The sequence below is a fragment of the Melanotaenia boesemani genome, chromosome 15, assembly GCF_017639745.1.
Source record: "Melanotaenia boesemani isolate fMelBoe1 chromosome 15, fMelBoe1.pri, whole genome shotgun sequence".
NCBI lineage: Eukaryota > Metazoa > Chordata > Actinopteri > Atheriniformes > Melanotaeniidae > Melanotaenia > Melanotaenia boesemani.
Genome location: NC_055696.1, coordinates 22,478,978 through 22,495,205, shown reverse-complemented (window position 1 = coordinate 22,495,205; position 16,228 = coordinate 22,478,978). Strand labels below are relative to the sequence as shown.

Below are 16,228 nucleotides of genomic sequence, written 5' to 3'. Positions count from 1 at the left end.
ATTAACTGTGTAAAGCCAGTAGGTCAACAGTGGCTCAGTTTTTAATAACTTATTCTACACTTTAAATATATGACACTCTTTTCCTGTGTGGAGTATTTTTCTACTATTTCTGATTCACGTCGGGACTTTGATGGAGTGCTGTGATGGAAGTGGATCCCCATACGACTGTCTCCTCTGACCCTGCTGTGGCAGTAGGAAATGACAGTATGAGTAATGCTATTCATCGTGAGAGGTCCATTGGACTGAAGGCTAGGCACAGTGCAGTGAGAAAACAATAATCTGTCTTTAATATAAATCCCTTGTCACCAGCTCTATCCAAGAGACTTTATGGGATGGGAAAACACCGTGTTGTATTTTCTTCTTTTTAGATAAATTATCTTATTTCCTCACAATACTTTGTACTTTAAGTCTTTTTTTTTAAGAAAGTGTTCAAATAGTGTCTAAAAATGGCTACTTAAACAGATCATTTGCAAAACAGTAGAAAAATATAGCATGATATCTGGCCTGTAGCGCCACTGTAGCCCCACTAGGACGCATTCGCACTGTTTGGTCCACTCCCACAGATAGTACTCTTTGTTTGAAAGAATATAAACGCTCTGTGGACTGAAGAATTTAACTCTGGTCTGCTTGAAAACTGGTGAGTGGGATGGGGATTTAGAATGTCTCTCCTGATGCTCATACTGGGCAGATTTGTGTAAAAACCACATTAGGTTTGGACAACAAAATAATAGAAACCCAAAGACTGAATAAATATATTGGTGCTCCATCGTTGGCTTGCAGTCAACAAGCCATCTGAAAGGGAGGGATTTCAATTTTCCATCAGTTGTTGTAACTGCATGTTGTTGTCCACACAGTTTGGTCTGCTTGATTAAAGTGCAGTGTGAAAGCAAACTGAACCAAAGGAAGGTGCAAATTTTTCATAATTCCCATTCTGGTGTAAATGCGCCTTTACTGTGGCAGCTGGAATCACATCTAACCTTTATAGGCACTGGAAGAGGAAGCATAAAGATAGGGGGACTAAATGTAAGTGACCCTAACATTAATATTACAGCAATCATTGTTCAGGTGTTCCTCTGACAAAATAATATATGCATGCATTGCCATCCCATGATATTCAAACATCAATTGTGACAGTTGTATTTTTTTCACAAGGATAAACATATCTACCTTTTTTTTGCATATCTGGCCATGTCCTCTTTTAATCCAGTCCACCGTTGTATCTGCCTCATGCAACCACACACAGTTGAGCTTTATTTTTTAACTTTTATATTTAATTCTTGAAAGCCTGGGAGCTACAAACTCTTGCAAATTGAGCAGTTACTTTTGAATGTTCTTCCTCCTTTAATTCCTCCTTCCTGCTTCTCCTGAATGTTGTGATAAAGTGACTCATTGGAAGATTTTTTCACTTTTTTTTTATAAAGTTTCATTCAAATGTTATTTTTCAGGCACTAAAGATGAGAAAATTAGCCTTCTTTTATTCTTAAACGAGAGCATAATGACTAATGTTCCTCTCACTCGTCTTGTAGAATCCATCTGTTATCTTGGGTCGAGTTGTCATGTACAAAGCTTGTTTGATCAGGTCTAGTTTAGTACTATCTGGTCTAATCTTCTAGCAGGGATTTAAATCAACTTTTCAGAGACAAGTCAGAGATTCTTGTTTTCTCGCTTCTCTTCTTTGGAGATAAACTATAGAGTCCCTTCATTTTCTTTGTGATTTATTTGGAGGAATTGTAATGTTAAAAGAAGAAATAATAATAATAATAATAATAATAATAATAATAAACTTTGGATCTAGAAGATATCCATGCATTTTGTTCCTTTTACACCATTAACTCATTTTTATCGTCATCACTTTTTTGATAAAGCGCTTTAACACCAGCCACAGCTGAAAAAAAAAGTGCTGAACAACAAAGATACGTAAAAAGAAATAAAAGCATAAAAAGTTTGTTTTAGTTCCTCACTCTGTAGATACTGTAGCTGGCTTCATGTATTCTGGTAATGTCTCTGCTTAGTAAATCTGGCTTTTGTTCTCTAATTCTTTACCTTGTTTAGAGATAGATAGAAAGATAAATAAATTACTCAGCAGCATGAGAAACAATACAGAAAATCTACACAAATAAAAAAAAGGTTAAAAAATAGTTGAAATAAAGTGACTTAAGTAAGAAAAATAAGTATGTATCTATACACAACCACATATACACACACACACACACACACATATACATATATGTAAGGCATAATGCCCAACGAGGTGTCCATTATGATAAATTAATGGACAATGCAGAGGCGTGAACCGCCTTTGCATCGGACAGTTGCTTCCACGAAGTCCAGTGATTTATGATAATGGACACCTCGAAGGGCATTATCCCGCTTATACCATGGTCACTTATGAAAAAAATAAATAAATAAATAAAAATTAAATCAATCATCAATATGTTAATATTGTTTTTTTTTTTTACGGTTTTTCACAAGAAGCGGCTGAGTGGACTGTTTAATATCTCTTGTTGTGACGCGTTGCCAAGGTAACCGGCTCTGACACAGAAGCTGCAGCTCCTTTGGCTGCAGTTACGTTAGGTGACACAAAGTATCATTTCAGAGGGCAGGTGCAGCTCTTAGTGCTTGTGTGTGTCCAGAGGATGATGCAAAATTTTGTTTCAAACAAAGTCCACAGATAGTTTCCTAAATCGCCAGGAGGCTGCATTCACAGCGATGCGCCATCACAGACATGATTTTGTGTGTCTCCAGCCTGGCGTCTGAATTTCTATATTTGTAATTTCTATTCTATATAAAAAAACACAATAAATAGAAATAGAAACACAATAAGTAAACGAGAAGTTAGGTTGAAGCTGACAGCAACAAGTGGCATGTGTCAAGATAAAGCGACTTGTCTTTTACCTTATCCCGTCCGGTGATTGGTGATGCTGTGGTGCCTCCCCTTCCTTCACCCCTCCCTAGTGTGCTGTTCAACAGTCTGATGGCTCTGGGTAGGAAGGATTTACTCAGTCTGTCAGTAAGCAGCTCAGTTTATTTGTGTTCTTCTTAACATTGCTCATTGGGTTTAATACTTGTGGTTCCTGTAACAAAGTCAAACCAGCAACTGGTTCTGAAGCGGAACATCCAAGCAGAGGAATCATTCAACTAGACAAAGGGCAGGAAGGCTAAAAAAAACATCCAAGTACTTTGAAATAACTGATAACAAGACAAACTAAGAGCATTTAAGAGACAATAACCAGGACTAAACAGAAGAGACAATAACCAGGACTAAACAGAAGAGACAATAACCAGGACTAAACAGGGTGTAAGCCAAACCATGTTGGCTGGAAACCTTAAGAGTAGCATGCTGAGCCAATCTGCCAAGGACTGAAACCTGGAGGTAAATATACTGAGGGCATTAATGACACTGACTCTGTTTATGTGAGGCAGTATTGAGGAGAAGTAGGGTCACCTGAGGAAAGTACAGGTGCAGGATAACTAAAAAAACCAAGAATTATAACAAAATTCATGCACTCCACAATTTCGTCCTGTCATTGCATTCTCTTTTAATTACATTAAGTGATTCATCAGTAAATCGTTTTATTTTATCTTTCACTTTTTTCTGAGATGTGAACAGTATAAGCTCATATCTGAACAATGAGTTTGCAGTTTTCCACAAGACAGCTGGTGTTAGTCACTCATATATCCTTACATTTTTTCTGTATATCTGTTATATATATATATATATATATATATATATATATATATATATATATATATATATATATATATATATATATATATCCAGGCATTTCAGTACCTTTTATATTACTGGTTTTTATTTAGCTATTGGTCTAGTTTATCTGCACAATTAAGAATGGTCTCCTTCCGAAATACACAGTAACTTATGTCTTGTTGGATTGTAAAACTCATTTATGTCATTCTTTATTTCTGATTATGAATATGAATACTCAACCTTTTCTTTTGTATAATTTTGTATTGTTTCATGATAAAGCCATCTTCAGAACCACCGTAATATCCATTACAGTCATTCAGTTATTTTCTTTTCTGTAGTTGTGTCTGGTCATAATTCTAAAGGAAAGATTTACTTGCAGATAGAAATGAGAAGTCCCTCATATAAGGAGTGCAGTTGCCCTTCATGTAGCTGGAGTAATTTTTATTCCTAGACCTTTAGGGCATACAGCTCCATCCCTCTTAGAAAATATAAAGAAATATGCTTTACTGAGCAGTAATCTCAGCCACTTATGTGTTCTATGGACTCTCTGTTAACTCGAGCTTTACTTAGGTCCATTATGTCCAGTAAAAAGCCTGCAACTTTTCCTCAATTCACCCAGCACCTCTGCAATGGCTGCATTCAATGAGTGGTATCCATCCTCTGCTATGGTTATGCTTTTATTGTTCAACTATTTTAAAGGCACCTCCAGCTCAGTTTTGAAAATGACCCAGTTCATACTTCATGCCCATGACCAATCTTTTTAAATCTGCACAGATAGCCACAATATCCCTCGCCATCTACTGCCCATGTTATGTTTTTCACTGAACTGTTTCTTCAGCCATGGGGCCCTCAGCTCCTGTTTTGTTTTTCTATTCCACTTTTCTGGGCAAATTTCCATTAACCCCTCTATATTCTCCCATTCCATTATTAATTAAAACATAGTTTGGGCTTATTTGTATCTAAATTTGGGAATATACCCAGTCTAACTGGCAGGGATTAATTATGCAGCAGTGTGCTTTAACTCTCCACCAAAAGTCCTTGACAGCTCACAGTTTTATTACTTTGCTCACATCACTTTTTTTTTTTTGTTTTTTTCAGTAAGTTCCCCAGAAAAATTTACTGTTAAATAATACCTTAAAACATCTTAAAATAATAATAAAATATATGTTTTTTTTTTTCTTTTTAAATGTCTTGATTGTTATGTTTTTTTATCTTCATGTTTGAGGGCTGTTTCAGGCTTGGGTGAGAATCAGGCATTATGGCTTAAATATACCATGTTTCTCTCTTCTATGCTTCCAAAACTGCAGTCTGTAAGTTGTGCTGATAAGATTTCCATTTCCATCATATAAAATGAGTGTAACATTTTCTTTTGACGTGCCATGCTTTTTGTTTACTCATTTAGTCAGGGTTTTTGTAGTTTTCTAGCACCTTTTAGCCACAAGCACTGACTAGCCAACAGCACTACCTGTACTTAGTATTTTTATCCATTTCATATAGGAAGAATGTGTGTGAATCTATACTGTACCTGTGTGCTCTGCAGGGGAGGGCTGAGTCACAATGCATTCTTTTTTAGCTCACAGTCATCAGAGCAGCTCTGGGCAAATTCCAGGCATGCATTATTTTATTATTTCATCTTATCCTGCTGAGAAAGCAGCTGCTTCTTCAGTACACTTCCAGCGTGTAGTTTTTTTCTGTGTTTGGCACCTGAAATATTAATGTGACAACTGCGTTCTGCATATCAAACACAAAAATATGGATATATTCTAGGTTTGGAAAATAATAATCAAAAGCGCAGTAAGTGTCGGATGAGCAGAATGTTGACACTGTTCATTCTGGGGATTTTGCCATTTATCAAGCGCTTCAGAGCTGATGCTTACTTTTTTTCTGTGAAGAGTATTCCTCCAGAGTTGCTGGATGAAATTAGGCTTTCAGAGCATTACCACATGAAATGAATGCTTTATATAATTTTTGCCCCAAATTCCTAGTGCACCCTGTAAGCCATGCCGTTGTTGACAGCACACTTAGACCTCAGTTTGACTCCCCACATCACTGGTTGCCTGCATTTTTAACTCAACGCTAATGATTTGGACTGTGAGATTTTAAAACCCATCTATAAATGCTTCCAGTTGAATTTAATGGAGTGGAAGCACATTTGAGTAGATTCATTTAGACACCTTGACAGGCATCGTGCAGTATCAACACACAGTATGACAAGATAAAGTGTCTCTAACAATCAAGTTTCTACGGTGCCAGGAGCAAAAAAGAGATAAAAACATCCTTAGAGACAGGCTAGATTTGGCGTTACAAAAAAAATACTGCAAACTCTGGAGTAATAATAATATAAGTAAATACACTGTCTTGGTTGATAAATTAATAGTAGTAAGCATGGCCTTGACATCTTGTCTGTGAAATGGATTTTTTTGCTCAAACTGCTTTTAAAACTTGCTTAATGTGTCAGCTTTATAGTATATCTCTTAGTCACTCAAGGTTTATTAAATTTATTGAACAATGTATTCTTGGAATGCAAAGAAATAGCAAAGAAAATCAGCTGCAGAGTTAAAAATAATTGTGCTGGAGGACACTTGCCCCTGTTGAACTTGAACTTTATTGTTTATGAGAATGAGTATTACTTTGCAGAATTAATCAAATGTGCAAAGATGGTCAGCCTGTGAGTCCGTTTACTGGTGAAAAAGTTAAAGAATTTGTAAATTGGAACTTCATGAGGATTGCATAGAAGAAGACCAATAAACTTAGATCCGCCATGAACTATTCATCAGTTTGCTGCCAGTGTTAATAAGTCAGGTTTTGAGGTGATGGATAACTAGACACATGATGTTTTTGCTCCATTTACATAATCTGTGGTCTGTCGCACTGACAACATGCTTATAATCTTAACATTTTTGTTGTCATTGACTGTGTAATATTGCTTTTTTTTTACATTTAATAAGGATTCCATACTGTCAGACTATACTTAAATAAAGAACAGCATTCATTTAAGTTAAAATTCATTGAGTTAAAATGGAATATTAAGACCAAAGTACTAACCTAATGTGAAGAATTTGAAAGTAATCTACATTTTATCATATTGCTTGTTCGAAGCACCCTGAATGGACGTTTATTGAGACATAACTCCCATCCAATCACTGTTGCCTCCTTAGATTTTGTTTTGTTTGAGAAATAGAGTTGAGAAGGGAAGAGATGTAGAAAGTAAAACGGCAGAAAAAGATTGATTTTTCTTGCAATAACTGAATCATACCTCTGAATGGAAGATCTGGTCATTATCAAGCAAAAATCTAATTCTCTGCAAAATCAGCCCTCTTATTTTTTATTAATTTATTGCAGTAGATGGAAAAGAAATGACAATACTTTCAAATACACTGGGGATTTGTGTTTATTTTATGGAGTCATATGTTGTGGATTTTAAAGGGCACTATATTGATGGTAAAGGTATTTTTATTGACTAATAAAGCTCCTACAGATGTGTGCTTTTGACATGCAGCGTACTTATATGCTTAACCCTGAATGAATTATTACAAAAACAGTACAACATTTTTTTAATAACATATTTTACTTCTACAGACATGCACATTGATGCTTGTCTGTATTTTAATTTTACTTTAATTTTTACTCAGTGTGTTGATTTTTCTATTTGATCTATGAAAATATAAAATAATATCTTGTCATATTAATATATTATACATTTTCTAAAAAAACACCTGGATCAATTTCTTGTCCTGTTTATCACTGAGGCAAACTCGGTAATTACAATGTATGTATATATACTATATGAAATGTATTTATACGTGGCAGTGTATTGCATATGTTTAAAAACAGCCTTTAAATATGTGTCCGTAGTGGATACTATGCATCAAAGGGTTAAGACTTGTTCATGAGGATTAGAAATAAGGCATATTTTAAAGGCTGATTTAACATAGAAAAAATTTCATGACAGAAATCTGTCTCTAAGAAAATCATCAGAATCCTCAGGAAAACAGTATAAAGAAAAGTGTGAGATGTCAACTTCACATTATCTACTACTAAGTAGTAACTTTTGGTTTAAGTACTTACATAAACAAGGTATAAACATAGTTGTGCTTTGTTTATGGCATGTTTACAAGGCATTTACTGTTGTCAAGTAATACAAAAACTAACAAAATCTAACAGTACAACTCCAGACTTCTGTTTGGACCAAAGTAGGCTAACTGGCTAATACTGGCATCTACAGAACAAAGATGCTAGCATGGCAATGTGTACAAAAGAAAGCACACAGAAAAATCTTAACAACTCTTAAAGAGAAAGCTGGGAAGACGTCATTTCAAACTCAACTTCAGGCATCATCATGACACACATCAGACACCAGTTAGCTTGGCATGACGGGTGATTTGCAAATGCTTACTGACTTTAGCGCTGAGTGCTACTGCAGCAAGGGCTGCTGTCATTGCTAATGTTGCTAGCTTCTCTTCTGAATTTCAAGTTTACAACTGACCCAAAAGCTGCCTGAGGTCAGTTTTTATAATGTGCCTTCTTGTCAGCAGGATTTTCAATTACATTATTTAAAATATAAACACCCAAGATGAAGATGTTAATAATAGATTATATTAATATTATAATAATAATAGAATAGATATACTTGTTTTATATAACTCTTAAAAAAAGATAAAGGTACTCTCTCTGGATATTATTCAGTATATTCTATAAAACCTCACTGTTGTTTTTATAAGCTATTTGCCTCTTTCATATATCCTTTATTGAATAGTTTAAATTTCATTAAACTGTATTCTGTATGAGTTTGTGAATTTGACCGCTGGACCGCTTTGCTTGCTGAAGTAAGCTTAATTGAAAGCATGCATGTTGAGGGTATTGGGTTAAAAGTGAAACAGATTCTGGTTCTGATTAGCATAATTATTTTACAGCAACATGATGTGCATTAGATTACATAAAATTTTCCATATACCGTCCATCTTTCAACTGATTTGTGTCATTTCTCTCATTAACACAGACATACAGAGGGCGTGTTTCCTCACATGGACTGATTGTTAATAATCTGCAGTTTTACATCCGGTCATACAAAATTTTTCTGTGCATCATGCCACAAATATAATGTCACCGTTGAAAACCCCCACAGGTTTATGTTCAGTTTTATTTTTTATTTTTTAGGTTGTAACTGGTGTGTAACTCCTGTTTGATAAACTCTAACTTAACAATAAATAAACATTTACTTACTTACTTTAAGGGAGTAAATGTTAAAAATCATTTTTGAATTGTGCATTAAAAAAAATCCTGTTAAAATGATTGCATTTACAACATTTAAAAAGATAAAAAAAAAAAAAAAAAAGAAAAGAAATCTCATTGTTCCCATGTAGAGTTTTTTGGCCATATTGTCTCAATATATTGTAGTAAGTCTCAGACAATCATATAGTAGACTGCAAGCAAATAATGAGACCATTTTTGAAAATAAATAAACTGTGAGCCAGCTTTATACTCCAACACTCAGTTTAGAATTAACAGAAAGATATAAAATATATGGCTATAGTATCAGTTCAAAACTCCGACAGAGACAGCTGGTAAACTTTCAGCCTCCACACCGACGTCAGGAGGCGTAAACGAGTTGATTCCTGCTGGGTGAAGCAGCAGCTAGCTTCAGCTTGCCTGCTCAAGTCATATATGGCACAGCATAAGGGCGCAGCAGTATCTCTCACTCACTCAGGCCGTAGCGTCATGTGTGGAGCTGAAAAGCAACAGCACAATGTATGATGTGTGTGGGAAGACATAGAGGTATTGTAGCAACACCACAAACCTCCCTAAACACCTGAGAGTCGACCATAACACATTATATTATTAATTATGATGAGGAAGAGGAGGAGAGAAGGAGGGACAGGTGCTGCAAGGGCGAGACATGTTCCTCTCGGAGCGTTTGATGCTGCAGGCAGGTACTATCAGGTACTAACTACTGTTCAGAGGGAGAAAATGTGGATCTTTGTAACATTGATGCTAAATTTTGAGAAAGTGATTTTTATCTGTCTAGAAGGTTCAGGTTTTTGTGTTGATGTTCAGAAAACAGGAGTCCCCCTTATTCTAAAGTTATGTACAGTGTGGTTATGAAAAAAAGAAAATGCTGCAGTAATCTGTTTTAGTTAATCTTGGAGTGAAATGTGTCCCTGAGATCAGCTCACATCAATTCAGCAGACCTAGATTTAGTCGGTAAGGATGCTGTCATTGTCCAGTAAAACAGCCACTGTAGGTTATTTAAAAAATAAAAATATGGATGAAAAACATTTATTACGATATAAAGACAATAACATCAGTCCCCGTCATTTTTTTGGGCTGATGGTTTTGAATATTTTAATTTGTTGGTATTGACAAGCATAGCCTATGCCTATATGTATTTATGCATTTTACTGGTAATTTCAATTTTCAATTTTAGTCACTTAGTGCATAATTGATGATGAATTACTGTTGTCAACACTACCAGATAAAACTTCTTTTTCTTAGGCCTAGGTCCAAAAATGTTTAAATTGTTGTTACGTACAATCTAACATGATTTTACTATGTAGATGATTTAAGAAATGAGAGCATATGCTGTCTTTTCATCCTAGTTTGCTTAAACATTGAAAAAGTAAAAAGTTTTACATAATGAATTAGTCAGCAACATAAAATATAAACCCAAGGATTTTCAGTGAGTTTGTTTTCTATTGGTTTTTCTATAAGACATACAGATGAGTGATTTTCTGTCACTTGAAAATAATTACAAGTGAAAATCTAAAAGCATCAAATGTTCTGACTTAGTTCTGCTCTGTTTCATTATTTAATACTTGAAATATAAGACAAACCTACCAGAATGAGCATAGGCATCAATCAGAACACATATTGTTAATGCAGTTGCAAACATCTCCTATGCAAGTAGAAAACACTATGAAAATGATCCTCCAGATCAGATAATTTACCTTTTCTTTTTGCTGGTGGAGGAAGAGTCCTCTAAATAACTTCTTCAAATATTTACAAGTGCAGAGTTTTATCTCTTCCACTATGAGGTTGTACCTCGAGGGGGTTTGTCTTTCACATTTAGAGAGGATAACATAAAAACCTGACACCAGGAAACATCAGACGTTTTTATGGCTTCTTGTCAACCCTGAATGGTTGCATAGTGTGTGTTAAATCTTTGTGGGAAGCTGATTTTAGGAAAAATTATTTAGGATAACGAGTCGTTTGAGGTTTGGTTGAGCTCACTAAGTTGTCTATTAACACATAAGCCCAGAGACCTGCAATTAGAGTTGTACATAAGCTTAAATTTACTCCAGTGAACAGACAAGTTTAATCCCGTTAAGCCAAAATACTACACATGGTTCATGTTTTCATTACATCTTTGACTGGCCTCTAACAAGGGACTTTTGGGTCAAAGTGTTAAAAGAAATAAGTATTTGAAAGCAGTACTGAACCTTAGCACCTCTAAGGAAGCTGCTTGAAGTACTTTGGAGTACTGTTCTGGGATTTCACACTGGCTTTGGTGCATTATGGAGCTCAAACCATAACAAGCCATAATCTTCCATCTCAGTAACAATCTGTTTATGTTTTTATTTTGTTTAGGACTCTTGCTGGACAATTTTTTACAGGGCAGAAATCAAATAGTCAGGATTAGTCTCTAGACAATCTTAAAGGAGTCATCACCCGAAAATTGCACTTTTTCAAGTTAAAACGTGTATTGGTGTTGGACCGAAGTGTTAACTTCCCTGAAAACCTTTCTTTTGAAGACAGTAAAGTTTTTCTGTCTGGAACAAGGGTAAACTCTTGCAAACGCGTGATTTTTAATTTGCTCCTGGGATTTCATCATCACAGGAGGCTATTTGAATAAGCCAGCCCCCCTTTCACACCTAAAGTCATGCTTTAGTTGTGGTATGATATAATGATATAAAGTCATGCTTTACTGCTGACGTAGCTACTGCTAATGCTAATGCTAACGCTAATGCTAAAGCTAAAGGACGAGCTTAAAAGTTTAGCCTCCTGCAATGCACAAACGAGCCCTGTGTTTTCTTTTTTATAAGTGGGATAAAGTGCTCTGCATGTAAATTTTTGTAAACATTTTGTTGTAAATGTGCTTCTTCCATCATCTCGGTATCTTCACTCTTAGGCTCGGAGTCTGGTTCAAAGATAACTGGCTGAATTCCCTAAGCTGCTGCTCAGTCAGGTTTGCTGTTGATGTTTTGGAGTCAGACGCACTGTGAGTGCACTGGGCCAGCCCCCCTTCCGACTCTGGCCTCCCTGCGGCCAATCAGTGCACACCTCATTAACATTAGTCAAAAACTTGCATGAACTCTCGCAAGACAAAGTTGTGGTATGAGCAAATGGTCAGAACAAGCTCTATGTTTGTTAGTTAGTTTGTTTAATAAGTTTTCAAAAAAATATTCAAAGACACTCAGAGGACAGTTGATACCTGAGAAGACCAGGTGATGACACCTTCATATATGCTCCCTTACATACGTAAGTAGCTGCGTCCATTTCAAATGGACATATGACAACTCTCCATGTGTGTTTTGCATTGCTTCATTCTTTTTCTGCTTTTTAGTTCCCTTCCTGATCCTCTTCTTCTTCTCTGGTTTGTTTCTTTTGCTGGTCACATGTCTGATGTGCCCTGTAAAATGTAGTATTTAAAATTCCAAGCCGTTTTCATTTTATATTTGTGGTCCAACTTTTACATGTTGAAACTTAACCCTTTTCAGCACAGTCAACATACAGGAATAAGCTTTTTCGGGACAGCATCAGATAGCTGATTATGAGGCTACAAAGTAAAATGACTGTATCAATAGATATAGCACCATGAAGGCCAACCAAAACAAAACAGAAGTTATCACTAATGGTACTTGGTATTATACTAGAAATGCTATCATATTAGATACTAGAAATCAACTGTAGCCAAGCCTCTTTTAATCTGCATATCATTCTCTCAAGTCTTTGATTTCAGGAGAAAAAAACACTAGCATTGAAACAAACACACAACAGAAATTATTTACATATTTACACATTTTTTTGTCCAACTGTTTGATATTTACAGTTATTTATGCTACTATTTACCTACTGTCCTCACAAAATCAATTCCAGCTCACCTGGTATTTGGTGCCAGTGTGCATCAATAACGTCTTCTTGGCCTTATTCCAGCCATAGAAGACCTTTATTTTTCTTCTTTTCAGACATACATTGAATTTTCTGCTCACTTGATGATCTTTGGCTGCTTCTGATTGGACTTTACCATCATTTTAAGCTTTCTGATTGGTGGAAAGTTTCACAGGAAGTAGCTTCATCATAGTGTCATCATGTGTTATCATGGATCACTCATTATAGATTTACCATATAGTCTCTGAATGGGCACTACATTTTGCCACTGGATTGAAAACCTCCTGGACGAGATATAAATGCCTGGAAAACTTCAGGGTAACATATTGATTGCTATTTACCCCACAGAGTCACACATGACTGTTCCTGAGAAATTGTTAACAATGCAAGAGAAAACATTCGTGGGTGTTAGCTATCTAGTGGAACTTTAAAGGTTAAACCTTCTTTAACTTTTTATCTTTTTCTCTTTCTCTTTGCTTTAAGTAAAATTTTGTTTGTGTGAAGCAGAGAAAAGGTTATAGCTGTGTGTATTAGGACTGTATGCATTTTTACTGTGGTGATGAATTCAATTTTTGATCCTCTAAGGTCGTTGAAGTTACATTGTTTGAAATATAAATGAAAAAAAAAAAAAAAATAAATAAATAAAAAGTGTACTTTGCTTTAACCACAGAAGCATGTGGGTGTTCAGATGAGCTCCACTGCTGGCAAGAGACTTATCTAAACTTTCCAGATAGCGTTACAGCTATCTGGACTAAGAATTCTTTAGGTAAGTGGGGCAGTGTTCCTTCGAAAAAGCCATTCGTAGAAAGTGGATGGTCAGTGGTTTGAAGCATCCAGGGCCATCTGGGAATAATGTTGTTTTTATCTATCCTTCTTTCCAGATTAGCACCTGACAAAGTGCCCTGAAGTATTTGACCTCTGCTAGCTCTGCAGGAGTGACTCAGTTAACAGCAGCAGAGGGTTGAATGAAGGAGCTTTCAGTGTGCACATGTGTACCATCAGAAATGTGAGGGAGGAGAAAGCTGAACATGGGATTCTGCTCACTTGGCTCACAGTAACTACAAAGGAAGAAAACAAAAATGAATGAAAAAGACTCCTCCTTAGGCACCTTCTACCTATGACCTTTTCTTCCTTGCAGTTGCTTTGAAAACACAGAGCAAATCCCACAGTTCCAAGGGAAAAATGCAGGAACAAGAGATAATTATTTATATTTGCATTTCCTGACCTACTTACTGTGTTTTCTTAAATCAAGGCTGCTTGTGGTACAGGGCCAATTTTGGGTGCAGCAGTTTTTATTTAGAATGCTCAATATTATTATTAACATGTCGATAGTAATGGGCATAAAAAAACATGCCTTGTTTCCATGGTTATTTGTTCTTGTCCTGTGTGCACATTGGAGGTTTATTTCTGTAATCTTTGCCACACTTATTCAGCTCTATTTTAACTCTACTCCAATTTTATTTTATTTTAACTGTTATTGTGAGACATGAGCAAGCCATCTATTTGTAGCATCAGACTGGGATGATCCAAAGTGGATCGCTGGAACATACATCTGTGTGACGTTTCTCATCAGCTCCAGCAAATGCCTGTTTTGGCTTTTCACTGCCACATGGAGCAGTGCTCAAAATATGGAACCAAATTACTTAAAGGTATGAATGGCCGTCATAGAAGATTGTTGCCTTTGTGCCACTGAGGTCAAAATGTCTGATACTTTATCCTGTTGTGAAATCAGTTGTTATCCATAGTTGTGTCATCCTGGCTTGAGCTAACGTTCAGCCAATCAGTGCTTATTAAAGGCTAAATATTGTTAGCTTTTAGAGAGACTGCATGGCATCATAAATAATTATTTACAGTTCTTACATCTCTCTGTTTTTTTTTTTTTTTTTTCTTCTTTTTTTCTTTTTGCTTAAATCAATTTTTTTGTTTTGCTGTTGTGCACCATCTGTAAAGCAAAACAAAGTGTGTCATGAGCCACAGGGAGCTACCTCTAACCGCCACCCCTCACTCGTCTCGTCTGCAAACGAATCTGCAAAGTGCAAACACACAGAGCAAAACGACATCACCATTTTATGGAACATGCCGAAGTAACTTGTAACGTTTGTGATGTTACTTAGTGTCCAGGAGAAGAGCAGGCTTCATGTGGGATCATGGTTGTCTCCAGGTGAACATTTGTTCCGCTCGCCGCCATTTCACTTGAAAAATAGGAGGTTGAGGGAGGGCCGAGGCCTCGGAGAGAAGGGAGGGGGTGGCAATTCCCATCAACGTAACTAAACACACAACCAGACTGGCGGGTTATTGCCTCTTTGATGTATTTGGTTTGTAATTTTTTACTCTCCCCATCATAATGTTTAGTTTATAATCAGTAGAAGACAGACACACATGCACATGGCAATGAAGCCAGATTGTTTTACTGGATGGTAACACACGTCTGACCAAAACTCCAACATGCAGTTTTACCTTCTTACATATGCAACCATTCATTCCATGGACATTCATATGTCTCCTTACCATCGCAGATGTTGCCTTTTACATACTTAATTTATTAAAAACCTGGACTGTCTCGCTATGATTTGCCACATAGAACGTAGAGTTGATATACTGTATGGCTCCTTCTTTTAGAATACAGTTTCAGGTTACATGTCTAGATGCTGTGGCTGACTGTGTTGAGTGTTTAGTTATCTCAGAAATTTTAATATGCATTGCTACCTGAGGACTTGAAGGTCACACACACCCAGCAGTTTCCATCATTGGCTTTTATGCTCTGAGATTCCCTCAGAGTCTCTGAAATGCGAATGAAATGTTTGTTTTTTTTTTTTTTTTTTACAGTTGGCACAAAGGGGTCAGAAACATTAAACATTTGGTAAATACTTGTTTTATATCCAATCCTGACACCCTTACCAGTCACCAATTAATTTATTTATTGTAGAATCTTCCAGAGAGCCTTTGTTGGCATAAAATCTTTAATTAATTTCTTATTTGTATATATAATTAAACAACAGTTAATAAAACTATGCAGGGCACTTTCTTTAGACTTAGATGTTAAATAAACTTTCAGATGAAATGAGAACTTACAAATGTAACCTTTTATTCTTTTATAGAAAATTTCCAGCCTATTCTGGGAATAAGTTTTATAAAGAAGGAAACGGCAAACTAACAAACTACATTATTTTGGTTCCACAATGCCTCTGTTTCTTAATATCCTCACAGATGTTTATCATTCTAGACATGCTGTATACATAAGTGCCTGTTTCTTCAGCATGCATACCCTCACACCGCGTACAGCACATTATGTGCAGTGTCTTACCCAAGGACACTTCCACATGTAAAGCCACTGGAGATCACATCCCTGACCTTAAGACTGAAGGATGATCACTCTGAGACAGACTGAGCCATGGTCATTATATCCATCTGTAT

The 16,228-nt window shown here is 36.1% G+C and overlaps 1 protein-coding gene across 2 annotated transcripts in view; it reads left to right on the top strand.

The window, feature by feature from the left end:
* The window catches only part of opcml (opioid binding protein/cell adhesion molecule-like), a 411,108-nt gene that overhangs the window by 267,617 nt on the left and 127,263 nt on the right, over positions 1 to 16,228 (top strand). The window lies entirely within an intron of this gene.